We start from the raw sequence: 27,237 nt of genomic DNA, 5'->3' as shown, positions 1-27,237 counted from the left end.
ACCCCATGGGTGCACGAAACTTGTTCGAAGAACACCGCAATGCAGACTGGCAGCTCTGAGGATCTGTTCTACAGCCATGGGCTTGCAAGAGGTGGAGGCTCTGTCTGTCTCTGGGCTCTCAGTTGTCCTTATAGCACAGTGGCTGGGGAAGCCCTTACACTGTTGCCCCTGAGGCACCAGCTGCAAGCAGCTGATGAACTGGGCTTGGCTCACAGCATTAGCTGGACCGCTGCTGATGACTACAAGCTGTGTACGTTCACCTGCAGAAATAAATTAGCAGATTGCTCATGATTCTCCCTATTTCCTTTTGTCTCTGCTTTGTATTTGAACATGCTTTGCACCATTTCTCTCTTTGAATGTGTTGTGTTTTGAGGAATCTCAGGCAGGCCTCTGCAGCTTCCCATAGCAAGGTCAGAAGACCAAGAAATCTTGGGACCATTTGGAGCATATTGCAAAATCTTGCACAAAGCCAGGAGGGCCAAAAAGCTATTGAGAAATGCTTCTTTTTAAATCAGGCCAGCTTGTATATAGAGATATGCAAACAAAATACAGAGCCATTCAATTACCCTACATATAATTTCTATACTTAATCCTCTTTGATGTTTCCAACAACTTTATTGCAGCACTTGATGTTTGACTTTACATCTTGACCATGTGAAACAAAATGATGAGAAAAATTTCAGTTTTTTTTTTAAAGAAGAAAAGTGTCTATACCACAAGGTTTCAAGGAACAACTAAAAAGCAAAGCCAACTATATCTTTTTTTTTTTTTAAAAAAAAGAGGTGATATGAATAACCATCAATGCATAATAGAATATATAATTATGTTTATTTTGGGACTTGATCAGTGGTTGAACATTAGAGGCTCACAATAATGAATTTAATATACTATGCAACAGCATATATTATGTAATGTAAAATTATTATCTACTGCTTAATAAATCTCATGCTGTGGCTGTTCTACTTCTTCTTAACTAGCTCTCAGATTATAGCTATGAGTTGTACTGACAGCTTTGGATGTTGCTTCTATTTTGCTCTTGTTGTTTGTACCATAACACATTCCCTGCTGCTGGGGCTGCTGCATTTAGCCATGAGACAGCTTCTGTCTGAAAGAGCTTCCAATCTGATTCAAAACAAGAGACTACTGGGAGTAGAGTCAGTCTTGAAGTCTGTGGCTAGAAGAAAGATCAGGGTAGCTGAGATAGGAATTTGTGGTAATGTATTGCTGAAAGTGTGGCTTCTTGGGAGTACAGGTGGCTTTGCTTGATACAGACTTGACTAAAAGATACCAAAAAGAGCATAGGCTTATATTTTCCCATATAACACTTGCCTAATTGTTTGCTTTGCAAAATTAGCACCTTCACTTTCTTAGCTGAGAAGGAGGCTCTGCTACATGTTCTCAGTATCTTTACATACATGAATATGTGTTTTCCTAACTTTTTTTGGTGTGGTAGTCATCTTTCTCTTTTAAAAAAGTGCTTTAAATAAAAGAGATGAAGTGTCCTGTCACACAAAATTAGTCTTGAGGTTTTTTCTCTGTCATTCAGTGACAGAGTTATGCATGGATTCAAGACGATATCCCCATAAAGGCATTTATTGGACATGTGGAGTCATTAGTGGCAAGTCCATGCTATGGTCCAGAGGCAACTGCCTAAGCCACAGGCTGCCAAGATACTGATTATGAGGTCTGCAAATGTCCAGCAATGTTAAGAACAGGGGGAAGACTCTCCTTTCTTGTAGTCTTTTCCTGAGCGCATGTTAGTTTGATATCAGAGGCAGAATATGGGACTAAGTGACATCTTAACTTGACCTGGTGTAGCTTTCCTAATAACTTTTCTTGCAATTGGATTCAGTGTTGTCACTTTTTGGAGTTAGTTGTTTACATGGTACTCTGTGATAGACATGTAGAATCTGTATTTTGAGGTACCAATCTTGCTCACCATGAATGTTTTTCCCCTGTTGTAGGCAGCATTTCTAAAGCTGTGAAAGTCCCTAGAATAGATAAGCTATGGCACTCTGAAAGTAGCAGTGAAGATAAGATTGCAGCCATGGATCAAGACTGAGCTAAGCAGAAATGATTCTTCCTGAATTTACCCTTTCTGTATGGTACTGTGATCCTTCCCACTGACTGGGTGGTTCTTGAGGTAACATTTTCAGGGCAGAAGTTAGGCCTGAAGGGAAAGAGGCAGTGGGTTAGAGGACACTTTCAGGTATTTATGTTTAAGACCACATTATGCAGCAGCTGGGAGTTTGTTTCAATGTATAACATCCTTTGCTCTGTAAGGCATAGCTCTGAAGAAGGTTTAATCACCTGATGGATTTTGGTTTGGTGGCGTGTTGAGGCAGACGAGCATTGCATTGCTGTACCATCAGCTGGGGAAGGTTTCTTGAAGTAAATGGTCACTACATTAGAACACCCAACAGGCCTTTGTCTTGCTGGTACTTGTTCCCTGTAACTTTGACAATGGCTTCTGGCTTTGACTTTCCCATCTGTGAGTGAGAGGGAGTTATGTGCTTGCTGTACCCTCTATCTGCAGTGCAGCATGCAGGAACACTTTGCTAGGTTTTACCTGACAGAGGAGGAATTTGGACAAGAAGAAGATATTATACTTTTAAGGTGAGAGTACACTGTGTGAAAGAGGAAGGACCACAAACATCTTGTACTCAGTGGTCATATGGTGGAGCCTGATTCTTGTACAACATGTATCCTGTGAGCCCGGAGCACTGAAGAAGTGCCCAGATATCTGCTGAAAACTGTAGCTGGTGTTTTGTATTTTTTTTTCCCCAGGATTTCTTGGGCCTTTACCAATGCAGCCATCTGTAAACTTGTAATTGTAAACCTGCGTAAACTTGGAAGCTCATGTAGTTTCATGTAGTTTTGCTGCTTAGTGTATGTCCTCAGTAAAACATGAATGCCTTGGGGCTTCTGAGCCCATTTACTTTCATGGCCAAGAATTCACCGCTGTGGTGAGAGGACAGCTTTGCATTACTTTTTGGGAGATATAAGAGACCAGGGAAGGGGCAATGGTACCTCCTATCCTGCTCCGCATGCAGATTGTAATCTTTTGCATATTTCAGTACTTTGCATTGGTAGATACTGACGTACATGGGAATCAACCCAAAATCTTTTACACTGAAGTCTTGATAAGCCTTCAGACCTGAAAAACTTGTGACAGGCCTGAAGTGTTGGGGAACCATGCTAGGTTTAGCTCTCCATCCCACTCAGAAATATTCCCAATTTCCTTTCTTGTTTTGAGCCCATCAATAATGTGGAGCAATTATGTGACTATGAAGACGGATTTGATATTGTACAAACATCTTTTTGTACCATTTTCTATTTAAAAGTGGAGCTAAGCAGGAATTCATGCTGCTGGTTTCCCATTCATCTGGGAAATGCTGCAACTTTAGTGAAGGCACATTTCTGTGGAGAGGACTCGAGCTGCTAATTTGACTGTAGGAGTTTATTTCTGGAATGCAGCAGTGTTTCACCAACGGAGCAGCTGTCCTGGAAACACTTACCACATGGGGTCATTTTCCTCTCTGTGTGTAATCAACAAAGCCACCCCAGTTAATATGAATCCTTTTAAGTCTCCTAAACTAGACCATAGGGAATGCACAGGGATCTACAGGACTCTGACCCCCTTCACTTCCTTCTCCTATCATTAGGGAAGAAAAAATAGTCCCATACTTAAATGTCCCTTGAAGGGGAAGCCTATAACGTCTTCTGAGCATGGAAAACTGTTTCTTAACAGTAATATACCACTGATTTTGGGGGGTGGTGTCAGTCCTCCATTTTCTATGTATATTTTGTGATGGTAGCTACAAATCTCCTAAGTTTTCAACATCTTTCAGGTAGTGAAATCACAACAGTCAGAGGGTAAAAAGCTTCTTGGGTTATTCCACTCTTTTTCTTCTCTTTGATTTGCTTGTCTTGTACAGCTTTCTTCCACCCCTGTTCAATTCTGGAATGACAGTTCTGCAGGGAAATTCCTTCTACTACAAGAGAAATTTTCATAGTTATTTAGTTTAAATGATTTCTTAATTTTTTTTCTTTTCCCTGGTTCTCTCTCATGTTGCCCAGTTCCCTCCTCCCTGTTTACACTCTTCAATACTTTTTGGATTTAAGTCCTGTGTCCGAATACTCCTTGCCTCTAGTAGACTCTATGGGGTTGTTTTTTGCCCCCTACTACAACCTTGCATCAGCCTTTTGAACTGCTGTACAATCTTTATTGTGGTTCTGCTAAGAATGTTTTACTTCTTGAGCTTAGTGACTCCTTTCTTTGTTCTAAACCTGTCTTCAAGGCCAGTCAAAGGTATCAGTTCTTTGTGTGTAGAAGGACATTCTCTTTCAAGCCTGGACAAGGCCTTTTTCAAGATGCTACCAACTGGCAAGTCCTACACCTGTGATCTGGGCCAGCCTTGCTGCAGCCCTCATGGGTACATCACTGGAGCTCTGTAAGGGAAGCCTGCATCTGCCAGGATTCAGGCATTGCTTCTTCAGTCAGGTACTTGAAACTGAGAACACAAATTACTTTGATGGTTGCTCTCTTCTCTTTCCCCAGGCTGTGCTAGTGTAGCTTTCCAGATGAGTATGTATGACTTGGGCTTCCTAAAAATTAACAATGCCATCAAGAACTCTTGCCCCTACAATCAGATGTTACAGAAAGTGATTTCAAAATACACTTCACTGAATTCAGCTAGAATATTTAACAGTTTCATTTCAGAGTAAAGAAAACGCTAAAAAAAAATCAGTATATGTACAATTTCTTTTTCTAAGTTTTCTGCCTTTCCTGATGAGTGATGAGGTGAACATAATTTGTCCTGGGTCATTCTTATGGAAAGATAGAATCCAGAAGGATGAAAAGGCTAGTGTGATCCCTTTAGAGAAAATGTAATATAGCTTTTCCTTGCCGAGAGCCAAGGGGCAGTAAGGTGTAGTAGGAAAGTGAAGTTGATGTTTGAGAGATGTTGCAGAGGGAAGAGGTGATAATTTTTTGAGCACAGCCTGCAATGATGCAGAGGGGGGTTGGAGGGGGTTGGAGAACAGCAGTGTGTTTCTTCAAGAAGCCTTCAGTAGTCAATAAAGTACTAAATGAACATGTAATGGAAAAGAATAGAACAATATTTTCCCCAATATTATGAGAGAGTCTGAATTAAATTATGGATTTGTTTTATCTGTTAAAACTAGAGCCGTGTTTGGTTAGCCAAAATGTGTGTGAAACTGGAAGAACTGTTTTTCCTCTCTTGTTTATGAGCATGTGTTACAGCAGAGTTCTCAGCTTGACTTCAGGCTTCCAGCACACCCATACTGAAAATGAATACTGTACTAGTGTAGGAAAACCTTGATAGATAAGCAAACATATTGGGCTTGACTGATTGACAAGCAGTTCTCTTCACTCTTTTGTACAATGATGTAATCAATTTATACTATTTGTTCTCACTGGCAACTTGCTCTGTGAAGGTTGAACTAAATTTCAAGACAGTAAAGGAGATTCTAAAAACATTAAATCTCATTTTCCTCACCTCTATCAACCCAAAGATTATTGAATTCAAGACGTGGGCAGATTTAACTGACCACTTTTCCTGTTTAAGATTTGTGCACTTTACAACATTTACCAAAAGACTTTATACATTCTTTGTATATGCTTTATACTTTCTGGTAGATAAGGTATACGTCCTCTGGCAAAAAGGCTTAGTTTTTCATAGCAGGATTACCATAATGTATAAGAAATTGCCTTATGAAAGCCACGTATGACTCCTCTTACTTATTTGATCCCAATAAGCTTCAATTATTGGATAGTAGATACCGCACAAACACTTAGTGAACAGTTTCAGCAAAGCAGATGCCATGCTTGAACACTTGTCTTGCTTTCTACAACTCTTAAACAACTACGAGGACTCTAAATAGCTTTTAAGGCAGACCCATGCTATTCAAGCTTTAGGCCTAACTGCATTAAAATCTATAATCCACCTAGTAATTCCTGCACTTTTCTGGGCAGCTTCTCAACATCAGCACCTTCTAGGAAGACATACAACCTTGATTTAGAGACACTGTGATAGAATAACCAGCATGCCTCATGACAAGTGTCCCAATGGCCAGTTCTTGCTGTTTAAAAATGTCTTTATTGCTAAGTGAAATTTGTCTAGTTTTGGATACCAAGAATAGTCTTGTCTTATATTCTTTTAAAGCTAGATTAAAAAACTTTCCACTATTAAATTTTCCCCCACTTACAATTAGATCAGGTCATCCCTTAGCCTATTCTTGGAATTAAATTTGTTATGCTTCTCAGATCTCTCGCTGGATAGGTTTTGTTTCAAGCAGGTATTAGTTTGACAGCACCATGCTTTTCAGTTCAGTAACTTATGTCTTTCAATCTCATTCTGTCTCAACCATGTCATCATTTATCTACACAAATGGGGACATTTTCAAAGAAAAATACCCCAGATATGAATGCTTTTAAGAAACCCTTTGACACTGCTAATGGTTTCACAACTTTCACAACTGCTGCAAAGTATGGGCCATATGCCATGTACAGGTATTTGTGTACAGCTGGACTTACAGTAATCCTGCATGTAGTCAGTTTGAATTTAGCTAACATGTGTTAACACAAGGGAGGAGGCAGGACAAATGTGGCTCAGTTGAGAAGGTTGGTAGGACCTCTACTTTCTGCAGCAGAGGTGCATTAAAGAGCCTGTGTAGAGGGACTTTTCCTACAATTGAATTTGTAAAAGTTAAATTCTTAAAGGAAACAAATAGGCAGGAACAATGTAGTTTTATGCTCTCTGAATGCAACATGTATTTGTGTCAATTAAAGGAAAATCTACACTTCTGCAGAGGGCAGGAAGAGACGTGATTCTTTCATTGGTAATTTAAAATACAAAATCTTACACTTAAATCCACTGGAGAAAGAGATTCAATACACTGTAAAAGCGGCGTGCCCATACTTCATGTGGCAGAATGTGGTTGTGTTGCTCCAGTAAAAATTTGGGAAGAAATCCTGGTTTAGGTGCTTTTATGTTCATACTTTCCTAGTTTTGCATGGGAATGAATATTAAGAACAGAGTTACTTCAAGGAAGTTTGCCTCTGATAGTGAGTTTTAGATGAGGACAAAACTAGTAGTCTGTTACCAAGGGCATGATAGAATCAATCTGAGAGGGAATGGGCTTTCTTCTGTCTTCCAGGACTTTAGAACATTTGATTATTTCTTCTGACATGTCCCCCTCCCCTGCCTGCTATATTGCCATGAGAAGGCCACTTTCTTTCATCCCCCTTTGCTAGGATATCAAGACTAGCCAAAATCAGACCCTGTGAATGGATGTAGTAATGAGACCCATTCATCAGTCTCAAATACATGTGGCCTGTACATCCATAATTTTACCATGAGTTTTATTCCGCTTCTGTTAAATTAGAATTTAATTATCAAGAGTGCAATGATAAGTGCTTTACCAAAGAATTCCTGAACCAATTGGTAGGTATGTTGAATTGCTTGTATATTCCGTATAGCTGTATTTCTACAATGAAAATACTTGGATTATGAAATCAAGGTAAAGAGGCTTCATATATCGGAGTAACAGCTGCTGCAGTGAAATATAGCCTTCTCTGTACTTTCTCTGACTGTGATTGTTTGAGATATGGGCAACCCAAGACTTATGGAAATAGCTTCTCGGTGTAAACTGGTACAGCTGCAGTGAAAGCAAACGAGCTCTGCCGCTGTACACCACATTACAATTTGGCTCCTGGTGTCACTAGGCAGATATTTCCTTGCTTTTAAGTGGTCAGGTTTTATATGTGCAGTAGGTAACTACAGGCTTGTCAGCAACTTAAAACAACCCTAAGCATGTTTTTAGCAGAGGGTTTTACTTTCCAACTGTACCTACATAAGGGGAAATACTCCCATCAGGTAAGTGGAACACAGGTGAGAACTGAATGAGAGAGTATGGGGGAATGGTAGTGACAGACAAGTCTCATCTGTGTTGGCATTGTAGCATGACAGGCCGAGGGAGCAGAGTGGGCAGGCTGCAAACGTTGGCCTTTGTATGAGACTTGGCTGTGTCGTGTGCAGGCAGGACACCAGGAAGCAGTGAGGGAGTGCTCTTGCTTGGTACTGTTCTGGAGAGATGTTCAGCTCTGGGCAATAGCAGCAAAAAATGCAGAGGAAACTTGGAAGGTAGTAAGAGAAGAACAACAAAAATGATAACAGAGCTGGAGGGATTGTTTTTATGAGGGAAGATCAAAAGAACTAAATATGTGAAGCTTGGCTAAGTGATGACTAAGAAGGGAATGTGAAAACTACCTACAACTGTTTGAAGGATATAAACACTAGAGGTGAGCAAACAGCAGGGACAAACAGTCTGTGAATTTGAAAGTCATTTTCAGTTCAGCTGTGTTTCTGCCCTTTAGTGATCACTTTCTGTTAAGATTTGTGCTTTACTGAAAATATTTTCAGGGAATATTATGCTTGTATATTCAAATGCTTAAGTATCTGCAAGGGAATTCTGAAATGTAAATTCAATCTTCAAATTTGAAATTTGCTTCAGCTTACATAAATCACTTAGTGTATAGTACACTGCGCTAATCAACAGCATGCAAATTTTTTGCATGGCAAGTCAAATATGTGGTTGAAAACTGTATTTTCAGTTTCAATGTGGCATTTGTATGCTTCCCTGATGAAATTATTTAGTTACCCAAGTAATGCAGTGTAGGTTCCAGCTGCTTTCTATCAGCTTTGCACAAAAAGGTGAGGCATTTGCTTTGGTCGACAGGCTGCATTTTATAAATGGTAATATTTGCATGTTGGGCTGTTGAGGGAGATATTTTTTTCTTTGACGAGAGTTAAGAGTCACTAGAGCCCAAAACCAGAGCACACTATGTGTATAGGAGCTATTGGTGCAGTTTTATGAAGTTGTCCAGGTGTGCTTGTGCACTGGGAGGGAGATCTTTTCTAATTCTTTGGTGCACAATTTGTCAGATGAGAAAGGTGAATTTAGCTCTTGTGACTCTCCATGGACATTTAGAACAATTGAATTAAGAAGAAATTTCAGGATGAGTATAAGAAAACATTGTGTTAATGGTGAAATTTTCTCCTCCTGGAGGTCCACTTGTCATTTAAAGCTCTTGGGGAAAGCAGTGGAAGCAGTTACTGGGCAAGCCTCAGGTGAACTGACTAATTTGGTAAGTCATTTTCAACTTTGGTGATTTGTGAATTCAGGCATTAAAGGTCTATGTTAATACTCATCAACAGATTTTTCTAAGTATCTTTCCCTGTTAATGCAGGATTGATGCGTGCTGCCCAGTGAATGACAAGAAATACACGGTCAGCTGTGTAGATACCCACAGTTCTTTCCAGAGGCATTTTCTTCAGGAGTGTATGTATGCACGCATGCGTCAATCCATACTGTACACAAAAACTACAGGCTTTGACCTATGCAAACACACACCGAATTATTGCTTTCTGTAAACAAATTAGCATGCTTTAAAAGGTGAAAAGCTCTATAAAATTGTCTGCCCTGTTGTTTATGGTGTGAGTCGAGGATGCACTATATTACAGAGGGGCTCACATTTCTCTCTTCTCCCCCCCTCTCTAAATGGACGTGTGCTCCGTCCGTTTCACCATTGTTCCTGCCAGCCCGATCCCAGCAGGGGTTCCCTAATTAGCAATCTCTTCATTTCCAATCAAAGCACAAAGCGGCCCCAAAAGCCTCTCTTTATGAGGGAGCTGAGCGGTGGCTGGGGACGTGGAGTGGGATAATTGCCTTCGCCACTGGCAGCAGTAAGCAGCCTGGCTAATTCATTATTGTAATAACTTTGCTTGTCCTTGGGGAGGGGGGGCTAGGGTGAGGAGGACTGAGCCTGGCAGTGCTAGCTGAGGACAGGGGGAAGGGGGAATCCAGCCAGAACTAAGGTAAAAGATGGGAACAATTGGCAGGAAAGAAGAAATCGTTCAAGATTTTTCTTCCTGCCCCCCCTAAATAAATTGAGGATTAAGTTAATTTGTGGCATGGTAGCCAGTGCTCCCTGAGCAAGACTGCCATGAGCACGCTCTGCACTGTTCTTGTCATGCTCACAGAGAGGGATGTCTTGAAAGGTGTGTAACTTGGCCCCAGGAATGCTGGGGAAGCTAGGGCTTGGTGGATTAGGAAAACTCAGGGATTGCCTCTCAGTTCAGGTAGGAAAAGCTGACACTCAAGCACTGATAGAAGGCTAAATGACTCAGGTACCCACAGTTTGTGGCTTTCAGTGATACCCAAGAAATCACCAGTCCCTGTATGGAGATTGCATGTTGCATAGCTTCGAAGTAGTCAGGAGCTGACAAATCCCATAGCAGAGTTTTGTTCTTATCTATTGTCTCTTTAAAATCCATTTAATGTATGTAAGACTTGCCTGTCTTCCTGTGGGCTGCAAATTTGCATTTTTTGGAGCTCTGTTGGCTTTCAGGAACCACCAAGGCTCTGCCTTTGTGAAGAGACCGCTAAGCTGAGATGCCAGCGACTGCCTGAGCTGCTAAAGGGAACAGGCAGTGGTGGTGGCTACTTCCTTCTACTTGAAGGGAGATGTCTGTGGTTTGGCGCAGTAGGTTTATTAGGTTTTGAAAAGTCTACATATTTTAAGTAGGTAAGGCCAGTCATATAATTCCAGACCCCCTGGTTCTTCTTTTATTTCTTTGTGCTTATCTCAAATTGGTGTGGCAGAGTTTTGTGTATTCCAGCTGACTGATGGGACAGCTCTTTTTCTGAATTCCTTTGAGCTGATACTGCTCAAAGATGGTCACTTTGAGATGGTCACCGTTCATGTTTCTGCACTGAGGTGGCTGGTAATGCAGCTATGTGTTTTACTGTTCAAGTTTTTTCACCAAAAATTATTATTTCTGACATAAAATAAAACTAGAGAAAGAGTGACATCAAAATCCAAACATGCAAATTTGTGGGTGGCAGGAGCAGTTTAAAATTAAATTATGCTCTTGTGATAATTAGTGAACACTTAATTCTGGAGATATTAGTATTGTGTTTGTGTTATGGAGAGGCACACGGAGCAATTCTTCAGCCTGAGGGGCATTCAGTGATATGTAACAGATCTTTTGAGTCCCAAAGAGTTTATCCACCTAAGATGCAAAATGTTTACTGGGGAGAGATGTTTTTGAGGTAATTGAATAAGGCAATGGGGAATTAATAGACATTTGGAGCAGAATTTACAGTTGGTGTTGTCCAGATCCTTGTGATCAGTGATGTTTTCCTGGCTACCTTATGCCAGTTGCTGGCTAGCCGGTTTCTCCACTTCTCAAGTAGATATTCAACCTCTTGGACCCTGTGCTGCCTACAAGCCAAAGGAATTTCAGCTCAGTAAGTTGACAAGCAAGAACAAACTTCCTCTACCTGGAGCCAATGTGCATGAGTAGTCCACAGAGATGATGCTACAGTCCCAAGAGAAAATATGCCTTATCATTTTTATTTTTCCATGATCAGTGCTGTAGTCCTGGATCGTGTTGAGCTTCTGGCTGTCTGATGTAAACACCATACGGGAAGGAAGGTTCAAACAGGCCAGTGAGCTCACACAATGACACTTAGGTGGGATTTCAATCACTTGCTGTGTGTCCTGAGCCATTTCTATGCTTCTGGGTCCTTTTAGTCAAAGGATCATTGTAGCAGTGGTGGGGGATTTGACATCTCTCCCAGCTTACTCAGTTAGTAAGTTGCAGCAGTAACAGCATATAGGGTTGATGTGAGCTTGTGTAGATAACTCTGCTAGATAACAAAATATCCCCCTTTGTGCATTTGTGGGATTTTCCATCATGTGGCATGTCCTATCCTTGGTTTGCATTTATCCCTCCAACCCATGTAGATTACTTTAACTGTGGGAAAAGGGTGGTGACCAAGAGTTAGAAAAATGAGTGGATAGATTCTTTGAATTAATTGTTTTCTTTCCTTGTGTTTCCATCTGCTCAGGAATGAGGATAATCTTGAATCCTGTTTCTGATGGTTTAAGATGATATGGATCTGAAGAGCTTTGGTACATTAGCTGGGGAAAGGCAGTTCAAAGGGATGAAAGACATCTGACATGCAGCACACTGGCATAAGTTTGATGGGATGCCAGGGTATGGACAAGGGCTGATAAACTGGAGTAACAATGGGTGGTTTAGTCTCAACTTCACTTTTAGTCTGAGGCCCTAAATTGTTGCATTGTTAGCAATTGCTTGTGGAGAGGTAAGAAATTGTGGCAATGGGCATGAGAAGGAATATTAATGATCCAATTTCCAGCTGAGTTCCACTCCAAGGCCTCCCTGGGTGATGTGCATTTTTAATCATAACAAACCAGAACAAGAAGGAGCTGCTTGCAGCAAGGCAGGCCTGTGTGTGGAGCCACAGTGTGTGACAACATCTCAGACTTCTGCCTGCTGCTCAGGGGAGGCACAAGGCTTGCTTGAGTGCCACCACAAAATAGATTGGACTATGACAGGAAAACCTGGATCATCACTAGAAGTTGATTCAGGGAAGGAGTGTAGTAACTGTCTTGAATAGCCTAAAGCTCCTGACCAGAAAAAAAATCACTGAATTCAGCTGGAACTTTGGGCCAAAATTGGCCCTGACTCAAAAAGGGCAGAAGTATAATTTCTGGATGCTAGAGAGCATTGTGCTATAGCCATGCTAAATTTCCTGCTCGCTGTTTTTTGCAGTCTTGATGGTTTCAGTGATTGGGTCTTCTTACTTGTTTGTTTTTCTGGAAAGTGATTGTCTGACTTTTGAGGGCATGCAGTCTGGCTGTGCTATACCCAACAGCAAGACTGGTTTGACATTTCAGTCTTAGAGACACAAAATCTGGGACAACCCTGGAGGTTTTCTTTTGTTTGGAGGTGCTTTTCATTCTGAACTTTCAGCTACAGAGAGCTTTGCTCCAAAGTACTGTTTTGGGAGTCCATCATCACATGGTTCAAGAAGCCAGCAGGAATTGCTGTTGAGGGATGTGCAGGCCTCTTACCTGGGGAAAAGTATTCTATGGTCATTTACCAGTGGGACATGCAGATTTCTGCTTGATACATGTTTGGGAATGGGCCAGCCACGTACCTTAACTTACCAGATAAGCCTCAAGCTCCATGTCTCAGGACAGCTCCCTCTTTACTTGTCCTTAATGTTTTGCTCTGTCTTGATGACAATGTAACTGCTTTGTCTCTAGGCCAAATGGCTGGCAGTCACTTGCCCTGGTGTTTCAGTTCCACAGCTGTCTGGAATATGTTAGAATATGGTGTAGAAGCGCAGCCTTTCTGTGGCAGAGCTGTCTGATACCTCTCAGGGAGAGAAGAAGCAGCAGCCTAGCTGTCTCAATACAGGGGTGTATTGTTTTAGTGCACACTAAGCAGGACAGTCATTCCATCTAGTAGAAGGCAGGGGTGCCACACTCTCTCATTATAGTGCAGGAGTTCTGGGAGGAAGAACCAGTTGTGTCACATCCCCTCAAGTGTATATTAAAACCAGAAATTAGAACTGACTTTTGTCTTAGAGTTTTCAGCAGCCATTCCGTTGCTTCTTTGTATGTTAGTACTAATCCAAACTAGGGAAACAGGCTGAAGTACTGCATGCCCAGCCTTTGTAGTATCATGTTTTGTGTATCTGGCAGAGAAAGGGTGTCTGGTGTTTGGTATCCCAGTGCTCTTGCTCATTATTTTCAAGTGAATCTCAAAGAAATATGGGGAAACTCCTGTCCTGTTTTTTATGCCATTAAACTGGGAGCTAGCATTCTCTGGGATGCTCCGTGCTGGTGCAGCCATCTGTATTGTGCAAGTAAGTGTTAGAGCATCACCACAGAAAGATGGGATGCTTTCTTTCATAGAGGGAGCTTCTAAAAGAGCCCACACACCCCGCTGCAAAATCAGAACCAGCCAGGCCACTAGAGTCTGCCACACTGCCAGAGAAAATGCCAGCAGCTTAAACACTTCTGTTTTGCTACGGAATAAATGTTACACGGTTCGTGCACAAGGAAGGGAATTCACTGAAGTGGTTGAGGAGGGAGTGGAGAGGGGATGGGAGGAGTTGCCTTTCACCACACAGTAGGTGCTGCCTCTGGCGTAAGTGCAGGAGAGCGAGCAGTTTATACATGTTGTGTTCATGCAGCAAGTCTGGCCCAGGCACCTTTCCACTTGGCAAAGCTGCCTCGTTGCTGCTGCTTGATACCCAAGCAGCTAATATGCCTCCTTCACAAAAGGCTGTGGCTTGAAATGTTGAAACCTTCAATTCTGTTGGGCAGTGCCCTCCTGGCAGAGGGAGGGGGCTGCCAAATGGATATAGCTTACTGATTTTAGATTTTAAAAAAGCTTTTGGAGGGGAGATGGATACCATTTGCTGAGATAGGTGTTTGTTGCCCAGGCAGAACTCCTGGTGTATTTACAGCAGCTCTGCTAGGTCTGTGTGTGTGCTGTAGGTGTGTGTGCGTGCATGTACATGCTTGTGTATGCCTTTATTTCCAAGCTCCGGCTGCCTGCTTCTGATTTAAGGGCAGGTTTTATTCCCCAGCTGCCTCAGGGCTCCTCTTTTCTGATTGCATTAAAGTCTCCGTAATTCTCCCCTCATTAATGATTGGCATATTTTTACCTCTCACTAAAGGAGCTTGGAGGCAACTCCCGTGGGGCCCTGCTCGCCAAATGAAACAATTTCATCCTGCTCTAGAAACGCATTAAAAAGGGTTTGTCAGGATCTTATCGCTAGTTAGGGAAAGCTAATCAAATTACTTCTATTTATTAGCTGCCGCAGCAATGTGTCATTCCATCAAGTACAGGTAGTGGGACTGGCAAGGATTGCATGGTGAGCTCTGTGCATCCAGCACTGCTGCCTTGATCTGCACAACAGCGTCTCTTGCCACGGGAGGCTGAGGGCCAAGAGAATCTGTGAACTTCCCAGTGACAGTGTTTCTGTCACCATTGCCATGGACCTCTCGTCTGCTGCCCCTCTTCATTTGTTTTTTCCAGAGGACTCTCCAAAAACCCTTTGCAGTAGCATTCCTGAGCTTTTAACACTGAATCCACTGCTACTGTATTTGGCTGACCACTTCTTGCTGTTGCTGATTGTATTTTGCTAAAGACTATTTGTTTTGAGATGGTTTGGGTTTTTGGCAAGTTTAACTCAATATTAAGCCAGTACAGGAATGACTTGTTCCTTTTCCTAGAACCTGGCATGACAAAGAGGACAGTGGGTAGAGATTATGGCAATTGGAACTGAAATATTTTTTTACTTTGAGAGAATTTTATGAAATATATTTTTCTCAAGCTTTTTTTTTTCCCCCCCAGCCCATGCTGTCCTTAAAAGTAATTGCAATTGAGGGAGTGGGAAAGAAAGCAACTGAGTCTGTTGAATAACCTGGGTCCAAGGACTTAGATGAGATTCTGAAAAGAGAACCAACTATTGCTGGACTGTTGCTGATTCTGTGAGTAGTAGTGGTTTGTGATGCAGGAGGTGTGAAGTCAAACAGATAAAAGCTCACTTTTTTATTGATTTCACATGTGGAATGTGCATGTCCTTCATGCACATACACTGTACACTTCTATTTGCAACCATGTATGCACTCCCACTCTTGTACATGGTCTTAATTCCCAGAGTGCTGTACCTGCTGTGGGCTTGCTCAGAAGGGAAACGGAGGCAGGTCCCTGACATGTTCTTTCAAACTTTAGAAAGTACAGATCTGCTTCCATTTTTTTGCTATTTTTTTCATCTTGAAACGAAGAGCAAGGAAATCTCTGGTGTTTCAGATAAACATGAATTGGACAGTGAAAATGGGCATGTTTCCAGGTAAAGCTGATTTCACATTTAAAAACTCCTACAAGAATAAAACCATGTAGTGGATGTATTTGCATGAAGTGTGTCTAAATATAGAGATTCACAATGACGATATTGCTGTGCACATCATGTAAAGCTTTGTATTTCATTTTGTGCATACCAACATTTTCACCCTAGCACAAAATCCTGGAACAGCAGTGAAAACACACGGTCCTCATGAAAAAGCACCCATTTAAACACACCAGTGTGCACATGGTGTGTGGCGTTGATTTTGCTTCGGGAAGGTTTGTGCTGGCCCTCAGGATTTTGCAGTTGTATGTTCACAGATGCACAGTCTGTGTTTGCACAGAACTGGTGGAGTGGTTAGAGGTTGGACAGTGTTCTGGCCCTACAAGCAATGATTCCTGGATTGGTGGGGGGTGGGTAAATGCCCCAGCTATTATAACTGTGTGGATTCACTGTATGGTGAGAGTGGCTGCCAAGCTGTGGGGGCCCTGAGTGTGTTGCTGGGAGCAGCAGTGTAGCAGGACTGGTAGGGGAGTCCAGCCCCATCAGCCCCATGCAGTGAGCCACGCTCCGGCATCCTCATTATCCACACAGTTCAAAAAGCACTCCTAAGCGGACCATCACGTCCCACAAAAGGCTGTATCGATTGGTCTGTCGGAGCATTTCCCGGGGTCCTTTATATCTCTCTGCCTCCTCGTCAGTAATGAAGAGGCCGAGCGTGGAGAGAGTCAGCAGACTCCCAGCTGCTGGGATTTCTTCATCTTCTCATCAGGATTTTAATTAGACACGTCCGAGAGGGCAGCACCGTGTGAGGGCAGGCGGGAGCTTTATCAAGCAGGCCACTTCTTTAATTACTGTTTACTGACAGATAACAAGGGAGGGGAGGTGGCAGTAGAGATTGTTGTAGGGGGAGGCGGGGAAAGGACGGCAGTCCCCAGAGTGTGTACTCAGCAAAGAAGGCCTTTGCTAGGGATTGAGTGGAAATTGTTCTGCTCTCCCCACCCTGACACGCTGTTTACCTGTTGCCAGAGTGGGAAAGGTTCCCTTTGCCTCATTCCTAGAGGGCAGAAGGTAGATCTGAAAGGTGTTAAGTGGTAAGGGCCAGAGACACAAGGAATGAAAAGTATACATTTGGTTAGAGAGAAAGGAGAGAACTGGGTCTTCTAAGCTACCAGGATCCTCAGCTGAGTTGTCCTGTGCCTTCTCTGCCCTGCGCTTCCCTGTGGATTTTCTGACACTGTACAGTAGGAAGCAAAATTATTTCCTTCTCCTTCTGTCTGGAGCTGTCAGCCCTCCTCCCTCCCACTACCACCATGGCTGTTTTGTCTGAAAGAAACCTTCTTCTATCTTTCCATGTGTCCTCAGCCCTGGTGGTATGAGGGCAGTCTGCTCTGTGGCTGCTACTGTCTCAGACTTCATCCCTGCTGTCTTGCAGGCCAATTCTGCACCTGGTGTGAATACTATCCTCAGCCAATCCTCTTCTGTCTGACCCTGGAATAAACATACCCCTCCCATCTTTTGTCTCCTTCCCCTTACGGTGTTTTTGGGTCATCAATTGTATCCCAACTGCTGTGTTCTGCTGAATCATAGCGCTGTTTTTAGTTTTGTGGAGCTACATGTTGATTGTTTTGTGTTCTGACGGGGGAATGGTGTTCACAGTCACCCCCAAAGCAAGAGGCTGGGTAGATCACTGCTCCCTGGCTTAACCAGCCCCTTGGGAGAGACAATGCCTGTAGTGGAGTGCAGCAATTGGTGTCCATGTGAACAGTCCTTTGGTGAACTAAGCTCAGCAGCCAGTTGCTCTCCAGAAACTTTCTCTGGAGATCATGCCACAGTCTTGGCTGCATTTTATCTGATGCTTCCAAAATACTGTTGCCGTCCCAGAATGGAAGACAGCGTGTGCCAGAGCTTGGTTTCCATTGTTGCCAGTAAACTCCCACTGCTCTGAGCAGAACAAGATCTGGAGGATGTGCTTGGGATCAGCAAGGACTTGGTAATTGGACTGTTGTTCTTTCATTTTGCTACGCAGTAGCGAGCAGATTATAGAGCCCACACATTATAGATTTCCTGTCATCCCTCATGAATCAAGCTCCACCGTCTTATTTACTGTCGGCCAAGGCCTGTGAATAACATCACCAAGGGATACGCTCTCAAGCAGTTGTGCAAACACAGTGTACCGAGCAGTTGCTTGTGCCTTTGAGCTGCCAGCTCACCTTCCCCCATCACACCACCTATGGCAGAGAAGGGTCCTCTCTTTCCTATCTTCGTGCAATGGCTTCTGGCTTCCCTGGGAGCTCACAGTTAGTAACACTGGAGGCATATCTGTGTTATCTAATTAATATTAAAACCCACATGTTTAAGTTTGTGCCATTTCTAGTCACAATTCTAGCTGTTGTGTACATCCATACCTATATGCACCAAGGATGCAGGCATCCAGTTCCAGGGAGCTGTTTCATATTAAATCTGGCTGGTTTGTACTCAAGGCACAGCACGGGAAGTAAGTACCATGAGAGCAGCTCTCAGCCTCATCATGGGCTACTAAGAAATTCTGCTGTTCTACACAGTTAATGTAACACATGATAGACTTGATTTATCAGAATGTATTTTCTCAAATTTCCCAAAATTCCAGATCAAGATTTTGAAAGGGTTTGAGAAATTGAATCCAGGTGGGAGATTTGCTTCAGTGAAGGGCTAACACTCCCGGCTCTGGACCCCCCCCCCCTTTTTTTTTTTAAACTCCAGTGAGTTTGCCTGAAAATGAGGGGAAATTTGGCTAGTCTGCAAGCCAGCATGCTAGTTGCAACCTTGTTCCTTATTCTGGATGTTTGTATAAACTCTCTGGCCTTTCAAGTGATAAACTTGAAGTTTAAGGGACTGAAGTGTTAATTTGTTCCTGTTAGACAGGTTGATATTTCTGTCTAGGAAATCTAGATATTAGGCAAGGTCTGGGGAATGTATTTTCAAAGAGTAAGAGGCTTTGTCCAAGAGGAAGTAATTAAAGCCACTTGCAATGTCTGATGTTGATAGAACTGGAAGTAAATGGGTTTTGATTGTAATGTGAGAGATTTCAGGTTGGTGTTACAAACTCGTACTGATACAGGAGCATTAGAGCAGACTGTCTGAGAGGGGCTAACAATTTTGACAGATATTTTTCCAGCCTGTTTTGAAAATGCTGCCATAGCATAATCCATTGGGATGGAAGGATGCACCAAACACCTGACCTGGTCCTAGTCTTTTTTGTGACTGTGAAATGTAAAGACACGTATGTCTGGCTGATGCAAGCTTGAGATGTGAGCAGGTACCTATATCAAATAAACACTAGCATCTAGTAGCCACCAGGACAGCTTACAAAGGAGTACAAGTGTTCCACATTCCTTCGAAGGCCTGCCATCCAAATCCTAGTATACCCAACCATGGTAAGTCTTAAAAAGAGAAGGCAGCAGTACTCTTTCTTGCTTAACCAACTTCCTCAATTTTTATCTTCATTTTCACTGCCACATACAGCAAACAGATTTGTAGCACCATGGTTTTGTTTTTTTTCACTAGTGCATCCTGTAGACTTTGATTTCAGTTATTCATACCACTGCCAAGATTTAATCATTGCTATAAACACATTCTAAGCCTCTGTTTTGTTTATGGAAAAATTTGTGGAAATTCTTATCAAAGCCAGCATTTTTATTTTTTAAAGAAAATTGCTGAATTATGCCTTCCTTCCATTTAAAAACAAATCAAGACGATTCCTCTTTGCTAAGCTCTAAATCAGCTAGTATCAGTAAGAGGGGCCACCAAACAGGAATGGAGAAGCAGGGCAAGGGAGGCTGCGCAAAAAGGAAAGGAGGGGAAGCAAATAGTTATAAGCAGTTGATGAACAAGAAGATTAAGGCTGTGGAGTGTGGGGGAATAGTGTTTGCAGGGGTGAGATGAGGGCAAAGGAAAGTATTAGCATGGGAAGCCAGAGACAGTGAAGAGAAGAAAGGGGGCTGGGGTGGTCTGGAGACGAGAGAGGTATGACTTGGATTGAATGTTTGGAAGAGCATCTGAATCATTATTTCTCAGCTGTTGCCAGTGTCTGAAATTCACTTGGGCTTTCATGCTCTCATGACAGTTTTCACAAAGGAGGATGAGCTACCTTTGCAGCCCGTTTACTCTATTAACTTGGTTGTAGTGGCTCATGTGATGGATACATCCCTTCTGATAATCCACAAAAGTGTCATTGTGGTGCCTCATGAGGGAGTTTCTTTGCTGCGAAAGTAACAACAAACTCTAAAAATGGCATTTCAAATGGTATTAATGCAAAAACTGGAGGATGGAGAAAGACCAGTTATCCTCTTCAAGTACTTCTGTCTACCTGACTGTGTCTCATACAATTCATGTTTTAGCTACATCACTGTGTGCTGCTTATTTCACAGGACCCCTGCCTCATTCACTGCATGTCATGGGCCTGCTCTGAGGTAAATCAGAGTTGCACAGTGAAAGAGACCATCTGTAGGACCCCTGCCTCATTTGTCAGGTGTGTACTGAGTGAGACAAGCGACTGCAGGAGAGAAAGAGAAGCTTTTATAGCTGAGGCAGTGAAATTCTGACCTGCCAGTTGACTTCTTTTCTGTATGTGACTATTTCTATATGATAGTTTTCAGGTTTTTTTTTTTAAGCAGCTGCTATGCCAGTGGTTGTTTAATTGTGTGTTCCTTGTTTTATAGGGGACCTTTTGGTCCCAAAGGGCCTACTTTACAGAAACACTGAGTGCTTACAGCTGCAAATTAAGTGAATGAGAATCCACTGAACCCAAGGTGCTATACAAGCACAGATCAGTCAGGCTGTTGGTCCCTCAGAGTAAGCACCCAGAATTAGCAAATGTGTTTTAACATCATCTTCAGTCATTCATCCATAAAATGGGAACAAAAATACCCTCTCCTCTCATAGTGGTATGTAGAAATAAATGATCTTGGGGTAGTGAAGCTCTTGGACAGTGTAATGACAAGCCCATAGAAAAACACATAAGGAAATGAATAAATCTCTAGAGCTAGGTTTGAATAATGTGCGGTAAATAAGGCCTGGGGCCACACACTGAACAATGAGCAGAAACCAGCATCTCAAGCAGCAGCTCATTACATAGGAAGAATCCCTTCTGAGTGCCCTCTGAGATGGGGTCCTGTGAAAAAAACATGATCCTGTAATTATGGACTATAAAATAATGCATATGTACATAAGGGCTAAGAGTATTTTTCAGAAGTAAACACAATTGTGGTATTTCCTAACTCTTGATTTCACTTGTAGTCTGCTCTATTTAACACACAATTTTAGTTTGTCTTTTTTTCATGAGTCCTGTCAAGTTTTGCAGATTTATGTGCTTAAGATGGTTTTGTCCCAGCCTCTCCTTTTGGACTAAGTGTTGCCATTTCATGTAGTTGCCGATGAGCTAAATGCAGGTAGTCAAAACCTTCTCATTTATGTATTATGTATTCCACATGTTGTAATCTCCACTGAGGTGTAGATTAGTGTGAGTGAGAAAGGCAGATCTGACCCTGTAATTTACCATCATGGGAAAAGCTGACACCCATATGCTGTTGTTCTTAACAATGAAGGGATTTAGGATATTTGAGAACTTACAGAGTGCTAACAGTAATTAAAACAATAACCCCCCTGGCAGCAATATGCAAGAGGACAGTGCCACTAGGGCTATGAAATTTCTTCGGAAGTCTTTGCTGTAATGTGTGGAGGAAGAATGGCAAAGCTTAAGCTCATAGTGAAAGTATGCAGAAATATAATGTTCAAAATAAGCAATTTTAAATGACCACACTTTTGATGACTACTTATGTGCTTGTTTAGGAATAAATATAAGAGGGACATTTTACAAAGGTATGTTGCAATAGGACAAGGGGGAATGGCTTCAAACTGAAGGAGGGTAGATTTACATTAGATTTTAGGAAGAAATTCTTTACTGTGAAGGTGGTGAGGCACTGGAACAGGTTGCCCAGAGAAGTTGCAGCTGCCTTATCCTTGGAAGTGTACATGGCCAGGCTGGATGGGGCTTGAAGCAACCTTGTCTAATGGAGAGTGTTCCTGCCCATGGCAGGGGGTTGGAATTAGGTGATCTTCAAGGTCCTTTCTAACCCAAACCATTCTCTGATTCTATGAAGTATGTAGCAAGCATAGTAATACAGAAGTGTTAAACTCTATCAATTTAAGATGTAGAAGTTTAATGGTGTTGGGATGATCAGTGTACAAACCTAATGCTTGCTAACCTTTCTATACCATGTCTGATTTTCACTATAATTTGAAGAGAGAATGTTGTGAATAGTAGAAGAAGTAGAGCTGTGTCATTTATCCCTGACATTCTGTTTGTAGGAATTAGTTGTCTATTGCATATGTCCAAGATGTCTAAGAAATGTGCCATAAAATATTTTTCTCTTATATTTTTCCCTTTTTTCCCCCTTATTCACTATCTCAAATACTAGAAGTAGAATTTGTTGGCCTATTTAGGCTGTAGAATGTGATGCTTCTCTCAAGGATGACTTGTATTACTGTTGGCTAGCTGATGACTTGGAAAGCACCGGTTCCCACAGGTGCTGCAGATAATGGTTCTTTCAGGAAATTAAGTAAGCCAAACCTATCAGACATATTTTAACCTGTGTAAGAGACTGAATGAGTGTCCTTTGTGCAGTGTCTTAACTGCTCAGTTTTAACAATTTCATCAGATAAATGTATTGTGTGGTCTGAAGAGGACATAAGAAAAAGTGATGCCAGGGTACCCAAGAAACTCTCACAAAAATCCCCTTAGGCAGGGCCTGGCATTAGTGGCAAAAGGAGAGGAAAGGACAATTGAAAAAACACAACAATCTGTTCTTGTAGGGGTCAGACAGCAAGAGGTGACACATGTGCTGGGTGGGAGCCATCAATGAGAGCTGGTTTCCCCATGGGATGTACAGACCTGGAGTATCAAAGTAAGCTGGGGCTAAGACAAACAGATGTTATGCCAGACACGTCAGCAGAGCTAGTCTGTTTTGCATAGGTGTCTGATCTTACTTGGCATGCTTTAAGCTCTCTTCTGAATCTCAGGGTGGAATATAACCATTATGATTTCATCCTAACTGCTCTGTTCCCCACATATGATGCAACTCTTGGGTATTACTTCTAACCTACGCAAGCAGGAAGCTGAGGCACAGGGTGGTGTGTTGCCAGGTGCTCAGCTCCTGAGTGTACAACCCCAGTCACACACCTTCGCTTCCCTTCGGTGAGAGAAGGAAGGGAGGCTGTGGGTCACTGCATTACCAAGGTGAACAGACTTTCCCTACAGGTGTGTTATTGATAGAATTAGGTAATGTTAGTGCCCTCAAACTGATGTTTTGAAAACAGCATCCCCAAGCATCCTTGCAAAACAGGCACTCTGCTCTCTGGAAAACCAGCTTAGGACAGAGTGGGGTAAATGAACCTGAACACAAGGATTAGTGGCTCTCACACCATTGTGGCAGTGCAGGGGTAAGGTCAGGCCTTCATTTGTGAAAACTGCATCTGACCAGAGGGTATGACCCTAACTTTGTTCAGGGGCAGGCAAGCTGGAGTCTCACTCTTACAGACCTGCCCAGCAGAAAGTGTTTATTTCCTGCTCTGGATGCACGATCCAGGAGGAATGAATAAAAGTGATTTAATCTTCAGTGTGAGGAAAATCACCTGACTGAGCAGGACACAGAGGACAAATGGGACAGGGGGCCTTGCCTTGCCTGGCCAGGAAGGATGGGAAAACAGAAGTGAGGCACAGGATCAGAATTGCTAATTGTTATTTATTATTAATTTTCTAATTTTTCCCCTGCTCGGATTACATGATTGCTGGAAATCAGGGCTCCTCTGGCTGGCTGGGTACATCTGTGACATTGACTCTGTCTTTGAGATGGGGAGCACCCTCTGGTGGTTAAGGATAATCTGACATTTCCCGGGATTGGCACCCATCATCCCTACAAGCCGCCTGTTAAGGTGGTCAGGAGGCAACGCTGGCTTTCTGTCACTGTTGGGAAGGGTATTCGGGACACAAATATTCACTTTGACTTTCTAACCCAGGAATCTGATTCTTGGGAGCCTTTTTGGCCTGGTGAGAAGGGTATAAGTTGTGTTTGTTCTCCTTGCCCTCCTGTTGTGTAAAAGATCACTTACATGCCCTTCTTGCTTTCTCCCAATGAGAGGGCAAGTAAAGCTCAATTTACTTCATTAGCTCCCAGTGGACACAAAATCCTTCCCTTGCTCTCTCCCTGGGGATTGCAGTTTCCTGCCTCAGCTCTTGCTCCTGTCTCCCAAAAGCACTAGTCTTGCACTGAGAGCTTTCTCTGGTCCATCTCTGGCTGGATTTGCTCTGCCTAGAGTGCTAAAGCAAGCACAGTACAGTGCCTTGCAGGGAACACAGGAATTCAGCTCAGGTTTCCCTTCTCCTTCCCTAAGTGGATTAACAGGCTGAAGGGATAGTCTCTGCCTGCCTGCCTCAATCTTCATTAGCTAACATGTTTTGCCAGCCACAGTCACATCCTGGTCCGGAGAGCTATTTGACAGGAGTGGATTCTGGCCCCAGCCTCCCACAAAGTCCATTGCATCTTTGGAGAGGTTTTTCTTCATAACAAGGCTCTGTGGGCTGCCCTGGTTGGCAGGGATGTAGGGCAGGAGTGCCGCAAGATGTACATTATTGCTCTGTGCAGTGCTCACTTCACAAGAACTAATCTGCATCCTCTGCTGACACACCTGCACACCCTGCATGTGCTGTATGAGTGGCAGAAAAGATTCTGAAGGTGCACCCACAAGTGCTTGTTATTCTTTTCCCCTCATATTTCCCAGGCAAGGGAGGATCCTGAATATATTGGGATGACTCTGAAACTTTTGTTATCTGACTGTCACTTCTGGATGCCCTTTCTTGTGTGCTTGTAGGCAGTCAATTTGAATGCAGTATTTCCTAACAGGCTGTGTGCAAGCAAGTGACCCTGCCTCCTCAGCCGCTTCTCGCTGTTGCTTTGTGGTAGTCATTAATGGGTGTTGCACCCTTGCACAGGCAGTCATTTATTCCACAAGTGCTGCTGTTTCCTCAGCTCAGAGAAGATCTTTTCTACACAAGTGAGATGTACACTTTAAATTGCATTGATTTTGGAGTAATCCATTTAAACTACTGAAAATCCAAATCGTGGATGCTCTCCTGCCAGTTTGAGGATGCTTCATTTTTGCTCATTAGTTGTCTAAACAGATTAAGTTTCAATAGTAATGAGTGCCTCTTGCACCACCTTAAGTTAATCTATTTCAAATTGTACCTTGAATTATACTGTGGTAAGATTCTCATGCAAAAAAAGCCTGCAAGGAGAGGAGGTGAATGCTGGGCATCACTAATACCATCAGGGGCTGCCTATGCCCAGCAGTAGGGAGGCAAATGTTCTTATTTTGATTTTGTAATCTGATCATTGTGGCAGGGAAGTTGGTGTGCCACACTCTGAAAGCAAGGTCAAGTGGCCAGGAACAGAACCAAAATGGATTTTTTTTTCTTTTAGCAAGTTGGAAGGGAAAATAAAATTGGCAAGTGAGCATGAAGGGGCAAAGGACACTACAGACTGAAGGGTTTTAGAACCTAAAGCTGTATTTAGCAAATTAAGGGATGAATTTAATTTCCCCAACAATATATGTTAAAGCACACAAATGAATAACCTCAGCACTTATGAACTAGCAGGGTACTTGGTTTGCCCCTGTAAAGCCACAAGTCAATGGTCAAAGCAGAACAGCTCCCTGGAGAGCCCTGGCTTGCAGGTTCTAGCTCCCTGGGGGATGCAGCCATCTCTGGAGCAGTTCCCTCTCAGGACTATGTAGCTGTCAGTGCTTAATAGCGTTCCTCCCAGAGTGGGAAATAAAGGTTGCACAACTCTAAAAATGTAACCTGTCTCTGAATGGGCAGCAAAAGAATTTTCATTTGAGAGGCCAAGTAGGACCTGTTTTATTGAATGGAAAATGGATCCCTTTTTTTACTGCCCTTTGTTTGGAGGAATATAAACTGGGAGAACAAATCTGGTTTTATGTATTTACAAGTAGAAGAAATCACTTTATATGTGTGGGGAGGAGCAGACTGGGGAGGAGGCAGTCTGAGTTAGGACTTGCTGAAACACCCTCACAGTTAGATTTTGTGCCTTTTTGATGTTGAGGTTACCTTGGATTGCTGATCTTGACAAAGATGATACTCTCTTGTTCTTCAGTCCTTTCTTTTTCAAAGGTTTTCCAAAGCACTTTATGCATAATGAGTTATTTTGCTACCACAACTGCCTTTGCAGTAGCTTTAATGGCACAAAACCGTGTACTGATTTGAGATCAGAACTAAGGAAGAACATTAATGCTGTGGAGTAATGCAAGATATACTAGGCGAGGTGGAGCAGAAATAAACCGGGATAGTTGAATGAGATGTGTCTAAAGCAGTAGTTCGCCAAAAGGCTCCTGCCCTTTTCATCTCAATCTCTGGCATTTCATCAGTAATGAACTGCAGGCAAACACAAATTGACACAGTGCAGGCTGTACCACTCACATAATCTTTTCAGTCCCCATCAGTAACCCTCTTGTAACACTACTCTTCTGCAACATCTTGCAGTGAAAAATTTTGGTAGAGGTTGATAGTTTCCATGCCCTCGTACCTCTCTCTGGCCCTCTGACCAAAGCCAGAACAAGAAGCTAACTGCCAGATCTGGCTGACAGATCTCTCTGTCTGTCTCTACAGCTTTTTTTAGTTAGTGATGAAGGGTCAGCTCTGAATACAGAAGGGTGTTCTTTTAGAGAACAGTTGACAGAAGACTATCGACTGTGATTTTAGGGAAGAACTCTTCTTCCTCCAATTTTGTGAAACAGTAAGAAATTTCATTGAGAAAAACAGTGCTGTATCTTGAAAAGGAATTCTTGTGACCATATCAATAATTCTGTATTTCCATGCTGATCTTTTAACTTCATTTATTTCTTCATGTTTAATCTGCTAGTCCTTCTCTCTCCTTAAGTTTAAAATGTTTAGGTAAGCTTTGGATACAGACTAGACTGACGTGCTTTCTGTGCAGTTAGGATCTGGTTGCATGTAACTTCAGGGTTGCTTTCTCAGATGTGGATTGAATTGAGGATGTCTACTGGGAGTTTCAGGTCTTGGTTTTCTCATTGGAGGTCCTTCCATCAGGCAGGTCTGTTAAATGCTTGCTGAGTCCCTAGAGACACTTGATCTGTGTTTAAAGGGAAGCAGATGAACCACGAGCAGAGAGAAACGGCTGTGCACTCAAGCACCATTGCTCTGAAGGGATCTTGCTGAAAGCTGTGCAAAGTTTGCATGGCAGTCTGGGTGCCTGGGGCTCTCCATGTGCTTCATCCCAGCAGAGATCTCTGTGATGCTCTTGCTTGCCTTTCCTGCTCTGAGAAAGATCAGTTGCTGTCTCCAGGATGCTTTGAGCACAAACTGTATTTAAGTCTCCTGAGGCTCAGTCCAGGAAACCCTCT

General features: G+C 42.6%; 1 protein-coding gene across 3 annotated transcripts in view; it reads left to right on the top strand.

Moving 5' to 3' along the window:
• ESRRB (estrogen related receptor beta) overlaps positions 1 to 27,237 on the top strand; it is a 142,795-nt gene that overhangs the window by 22,011 nt on the left and 93,547 nt on the right. The window contains exons 3-4 of one of the 3 annotated variants that reach the window (XM_085061738.1): positions 9,094 to 9,172; positions 9,275 to 9,366. The exons of the other annotated variants lie outside the window; for them this stretch is intronic. The gene's annotated coding sequence lies outside the window, so the exon portion shown is untranslated. The remainder of the gene's footprint in view (positions 1 to 9,093; positions 9,173 to 9,274; positions 9,367 to 27,237) is intronic. 3 annotated transcript variants of the gene reach the window in all.

The sequence above is a fragment of the Lichenostomus cassidix genome, chromosome 5 (assembly GCF_008360975.1).
Source record: "Lichenostomus cassidix isolate B80296 chromosome 5, HeHo_3.0, whole genome shotgun sequence".
Lineage (NCBI taxonomy): Eukaryota > Metazoa > Chordata > Aves > Passeriformes > Meliphagidae > Lichenostomus > Lichenostomus cassidix.
This window is presented reverse-complemented; position numbering and strand designations above follow the sequence as displayed.